Source organism: Onychostoma macrolepis, chromosome 16 (assembly GCF_012432095.1).
Source record: "Onychostoma macrolepis isolate SWU-2019 chromosome 16, ASM1243209v1, whole genome shotgun sequence".
Taxonomy (NCBI): Eukaryota; Metazoa; Chordata; class Actinopteri; order Cypriniformes; family Cyprinidae; genus Onychostoma; species Onychostoma macrolepis.
The window spans coordinates 28013747-28020394 of NC_081170.1; the positions used below are offsets into that span (position 1 = coordinate 28013747).

The following is a 6648-nucleotide window of genomic DNA, read 5'->3' on the forward strand; positions in this document are numbered from 1 at the left end:
GGGAGAACGCTCAACATACACCCTGCATGCATGTGCGGGTGTGACAGAGATGGCGCGGAGAAGAGCCGCAGGTTTCGTTATAGAGTCTTTAGATGGGGCGATGAAGGTGAAATTGCCAACCCTGATCGAATGTAACAACATGCCGGATGACAGGGCTGAGATACCAACCTCTGACGTAGCACGCTGGCATACTCATCTAAAGCCCATCGCCCATTGCATTCCTCCTTTGGATCCAGAAGCCCAAATTCTTCTTTTGGGTCGTGACATCCTTCAAGTTCATAAAGTGCGAGAACAACGTAACGGACCTAGTAACGAAACCTATGCGCAAAGGCTGGACCTGGGCTGGGTCGTAGTAGGGGACGTCTGCTTGGGATCTGTACACAGGTCTGCATCACTTAGTACCTACCACACCCATGTGCTTGAAAATGGACATCCATCTCTACTTCCTCCATGTCCCAACAAACTAAGAGTCAAAGAGAAGTTTGACGTCAGGCCTCTGCCTGAGATATCTCTGGCATGTGACACCTTCATCTTCAATGACTGTGCCATAGGGTGACGTCTCACATCATCGATATCCGCAGGAGCGATGCGTCTGGAGCATTCTCTGAATGGTTTGGTATCTTGCAACCGAATGCGATGTTCAACACCTTGGGCTAATCCCACGTCCCATTCATGTTTTGAAAACACCTCTCCTCTGGTCGACAGCTTCTGTCTCAGTCTCTTTTCCCATGCCGTAGGGAGTGATGATTCACCAAAGTCAAACAGATGGGGATCAATTACGGTTGAGCTCCGGGCTCCAGAAGTGGTAGTGATTGTGTTGGTGGGATACACATTGGCGATTACTGTTCCAGCAGGAATGGAGATATCTTTGGAGGTTTCATTGTGCACCAGTACTTTGACATTTCTCTCTTCAACAGCAGAAGGTGGCAGTATCACTGGAGTTATGAACAGTCCTGCTGGAAAACTATCCTGCACAGGTCTGTCCACAACAAAGATCTCTCTCCTCAATGGTTCGTCATTCTCCATTTTACACACTGTGCAGATTTCTCCTCTAGATGGAACAATGCATTGTCCAGGCCCCATCCACTTGAGTTTTCCCTCAGGTTTGTCGGAGAGGTGCTCAGTCTGGATACCTGAGGAATGTGGATCTCTGAGTGACGAGTCTGGATTCTCAGGGTATTTGCGACACTGGATCCTTCAAGCTCTCGACTCAGGGCAGCAAGACGTTTAAAGAAACTTGCATTGGTACCAATTATGACGGGCAGCTGTGAGGGCCCTTGTGGTTCTGGGCAAACCAGCGCCAAGATGGACAGGGACTCTTCCAAACCAGTGACAGAGGCAGGGAACATGACATCCACTACTATGTAACCCTTGTAAGGATAGCTGGATGAACTGAGGCCCCATATTGATAAGCCAGTTAAAGGGTGAAGGGGCACATCAATCAGGTTCTTGGAATACCAGCTTTCAAACACTATGGTCACTTGTGAGCCACTGTCTAAGAGAGCTTGACATAAACAGCCATTTAGCTTCACTTCCACAGTCGATGCTGGACCCACCAATCCTTTGGGCAGCCCACCTGACTCGTAGACCTCTGTGTGGCTCCTTTTAGAGAAACATACTTGGTCTGAATCCTTTTTACGGTCACCCGTTTCATCATGCTTTCCACTCTTGGCCCTTCGTAGGGTTACATATATGTGTATGTAGGGAAGATGTAATGTGTTCTCCCGTCCTTTGGGGGGAGCTGTGCGTTGTTTTTCATTAGGGGAGTGAGCCCTCCTTTTCACCCCACAGTTCTATTTCCTTTGTGAAAAGGTAAGGAGGGTTATCATGTTGCTCCACTATATCCATTAAATTTATCCAATTATATTAGCCATCCATGTTATTGGAAGAACTATATTGTTGATGAGAGGTTGGCTAATGTGTATCAGACATTATTTTTGATAGATTGTTTTATATTTCTGATATTATTGCACGTTTCCTATGTTCCATGTGGCTGAGCATATTTTCATGTATATTATATTATGTTTAAGGTCTATTTGTGTATTTTATGGTCTAATTCTCCCTATTTTGATTACATCCAGCGTTTATCTTTCTCTGTCATATGCTGTAGTCTATCTTTCCTGTGTTTTAGGGAGTTTGTGAACAATGAGCTTACTTATTTCCCGTTATAATTTGTTATGTATTGTAACTTTGAGGTTATTTGAAATGAACAAAGTTCTATTTCCTTTATGAAAAGGCTGTCACCATTCTGTTCTGCTGTGAGAGTGACTGTGTGGAGAAAGGAGCCTAATAAAAGAAAGCTGCTCTGTTTGACTCAACGATTTTGGTGTCCTCCTCATTCACCCCTCACCTCAACACAACGCAACGCAGAGACATTTAGGGGAGCGCAGAGACATTTAGGGGAGCACACCGACGAAGAGGGTTACATATATATAGATATATACATAATGTTCAATTGTTTTTTTTTTTTTTCTCTTTTCAGCCTTTTAGACGCTTTCTCAACATCAACCCTGAATGTGCATCAAAAACCAAGAAGGAAAAGTGACTTAAAAGAAGACTGGACATGTTGTGTACAAAAAGAACAGTACTGTAAACCCACAGATTTCCTCTCTTCTGAAAAACTTTTAAAAATATATTTCTGAAAAACCTTTCCATTCTTTAAAAGTAAATAAGATTACTGTATTTTGAATTACTTGCTAATTGTTAATTGCATTTTACATGTTTATATATATATATATATATATATATATATATATATATATATATATATGAAACTAAAGCATTTCATCCAATATGTACATATAAGGCAATATTCTGGTCTTTTCTTCTAAATAAATAAATGTTTTAAAACTCAGAGAATGTTGTTTTCTCTTTTTTGTTGCGACTACTGTTATGAAAAAGTATAATATTTTTAATTTTGTAAATCTAAGAGTACTGAAAGAAAAGCAGGAATTACAGTATTCCCTGTAAAAAACAAGTTATATAACAGAATAATACTGTATTTGGTAAATACAGTACAAAACTGTAAATGTTGTATACAGTAGTAGTCCTGTAAAAATACAGTAAGTGGCTGTCAACCCAGCTGCCAGTATTTTACTGTAAATTTACAACGAAAAGTTTTACAGTGTATGTTTCATCAATTAATTAACCTGTTATTTATCACCGTTTCTAATTAGTTTTTTCCCCCCTTATTCTCTTGTCTTTTACAGTGGTATTTCAACAATCACTCATGGAGTCTAACCGGGACTGGTATGATTATTTTTACCCTTTTTATAAAGACAGAAATATCTCACGTTTAGGTTTTGATAAATCATTCAGCCCTAGGATAGCATACGTTGTCAGCTCAGGAAAAGATGTAGGAAACTGAAAAAGAAGCATGGCTTTAATCATTGTGGTTTAAATTTGTGTGCGTGGTTGTGACTTTTCAGATGCCTGTCAACACAGTTTTAGAGATCGTCTTTGAGGAGCTGATATCTGAAACTTTCAAATTTGCACCGCATCGATATCAGTCTTATCACAGGTTGGTGTCTTTCTGTTTTGAATTAGTGTATAGTTAATGAGATGCAAACCAATGTAATATTAATGGGAGAGTGATGTTAATACATGTTAATACATGTAAACTCATGTGAAAACATGTTTAATGGATATACATAGTGGTCAATGTTTACTTGGAAATAAAATGTTACAAATTAAGTTAATATCTTACATAGTATAACAAACATTTCAGCTGTTGTACATGTTGTTGATTGTAAATGGTTTTACCAAAATTTCAGTAGTCAAACACTAGTGAAATTTCATGGTGCTTGACACCAGTGTCGATACCATAGCAAAACTTTTGGAACTATTTAACTGTTTAAAAAAATAAAAAATAAAGTTAATTATAACAATATGAAAACAGCATGTAGACTTCAAATATTGTTTTTCAGTGGGTACCAAATTGTACTACTGGTACTGGAGAAAGGCTGGTATTGTTAGATTTTTAAAATGTCAATATCAGCTTGATACCAAAGTACCAATACTTTTGACAATACGCTAAGACACATTTCATTAAAAAAATAAATGACTAATTGCTTTTCTGCCCAGTGCAACCAAATGTTTTGATCCATGCACACAGTGAACTGGCGGTGAAATCCCATCAATTATGAGGGATTCCGTGTCAGTGATTCAATGACTTGCTCACAAAATGAGTCATTTGTTTCACCAGAAATGGTTTTCAGAAATGGTCACTTTACAGATGTTTAACAAAAACAATTTTATGAATCAAAATCCCTACAAGTATTTGGAAAGCTATTTAGCAAAGACACGTAGAGCGATGCAGTACGTATAGTGAAGTATCCCAGTGCTTTTATTACAAATCTCACCAAGCATTAATACAACGCTGTCTTCTTTTCCCCCTGCAGTATCTCCCAAGATCTTTCCAGATTCTATCCTGTCTGATAGCCCAGTATCTGAACCTGGTCAAGCGTCATAAACTCCATCATTTAAAATAATTGTCTTTTATACAATTTTTTTTTTTTTTTTTTTTTTTAAACATGTTACTAGGTCATTCAACAACACAAATTCTTAAATTGAATTCCCAAGATCTGAAAATTTGGTTTGAATTTCTAAAATTCTTAATTGGTTCTTGAGTTTTGTTGCTGCAACTTGAATCTTGAAGATGCTTTTATTTATTTTTCTTCATATTGTTGAAAGGCACAGTATTGGATTGTTTGATATTAGAACATGACTGAATGTATTAAACTTGTATTAAACTTTTTAAACTTTTAATATAACATTAGTATTTCCTTCATTAGAGCAGTTTAAGTGTATTGAATCGTTTCTTCATACATATGTCATTGATTTCATACACATTGTTTTGAAATCCATACTTGTGACTACATTTTGAATAGTTTTTGTTCATTTCTGTTTGTCTAGACTCAACTTAAGAAATATCTATTTTAAAAGAACTAGAAAAGTTATATCTTTATAATAAGACTTTACTTTAATAACAGTATAGTGTTCCCTTATTTTCATGTACTTTACTGATCACTTATATTTCATTGTTATTAGCTTTCCATTGTACTATTTCTAGATTGTATTTTGTAAGTCTTGAAAGTTTGATAACACTGTTAGTGAACACTTAGCAAACATCTGTAACAGTAAATAAATGTTACGTAATCTTACATAATGTCTTATAATCCTAAAAAAAAAAAACATTAAGAGAACATTAATATAATGTTCCATTCTTTCATTATTTTAATGTTTTGCAAAACGTTCTTAGAACGTTAATATAATGAAAATAGAACGTTCTAATAACATATTGAATAGCGTTCTTAAAACGTTAATGTGAGAGACTGGAACGTTCTTAGAACGTTATAATTATAATGACAATTTGGAATGTTCTAATTAAATTCTTAGAACATTATTATAATGGCAATTTGGAATGTTCTAATAACATTTTATATAATGTTCTTATAACCAGATAAGAACGTTAATACAACGTCTAAAAAACTGGACGTTTTGAACGTTCTAAGAACTTTCATAAATAGCGTTTTTAAAACTTAATGGGAATGTTACGGAAACGTTCTTATAACGTAAAATTGTTAGCTAGGATGTAGTTCCGAACGTAGTGTGTAGGGACAGTGATTATTATTATTATTTTTTTTTACAATGCTGAGTTTATATCTCACAATTCTGCTTTATACAAACCCAGAATTCATAGGAAAAATCTGAATTGTGAGATGATAAAAAAAAATACCTTATTTAATATTTTATTTTATTTATTTTTTATCCTGTGGCAGAAACAAGCTTCCATTAAAAAAAGAGGCTTTCAAATTTTCACCCAGCCCCTATGTGTAAGTTGCATCTTCAAGGAATGTAAGGCAATTAAAGCTAAATGCCATGGTTAGTGATTATTGCCTTATGTTTGCAAAAAGCCAAGCTATTATTGCTCAAGCAAATGCATTGTGTATGATCCATGCATCATTTGCTTAATATAATAAGGTAATACAATACGTTTTCAACTTTATATAATTAGTTCAGTTGTTTCATTGTTGTAAACTGAGGTATTTGGAAAGGAATGGTAAAACTAAATATTCCCGCCTGCAAGCAGGAATGCTAATCTAATTATTGTGGTAGTACATTTTATCTTACTTTGCATTTGCAGTTCAAGCTTTGCAGAGCAGATGTGCTGTGAAATTAATTTTCTTTGCTGTAACTGCAGACATTTTCTCTGTCTTTGTTATGCAATTTCCATTTCATAGATGATAACCTATTATCACTTCATTCAAGGGAAACATCCTGATAGCTAGAAGGTGAACTGAATTATTCATACATTTTCTCACTTCCATTCTGTGGAATAGCCTCACTCTGTTCATGCACTAGGAAGAGGCTAATGCAAACATGACCATATCCTTGTAAATTGACTTGTAGAGGAGGCTGTTAGCATAGTGCCTGGGGACGGATGGTGATAACAGCTGATATCTCACAAGTACAGCCTATTTGTTTGTGTCTAAGTATATGTATTTGTTTAAAGTGTGTATGTGTCTCAGCAAATGCATTTATATTTTTGTATAGCATCATGTACTACTGCAGACTGACAGTGTATTTTTCAAGTGTATCTGAAGTTAACAGCAGCTTTACAGTTTATCTGTAGCCGTATCTCATTTC

The 6648-nt window shown here is 35.9% G+C and overlaps 1 long non-coding RNA gene across 1 annotated transcript; it reads left to right on the forward strand.

The window, feature by feature from the left end:
• Nucleotides 1-2244: 2244 nt before the first annotated feature.
• On the forward strand, nt 2245-4479 carry LOC131522132 (uncharacterized). The gene is made up of 4 exons (XR_009266451.1): nt 2245-2584; nt 3210-3249; nt 3429-3520; nt 4401-4479. It is a non-coding gene; the product is annotated as an uncharacterized LOC131522132 (long non-coding RNA).
• The last annotated feature ends 2169 nt before the right edge of the window (nt 4480-6648 follow it).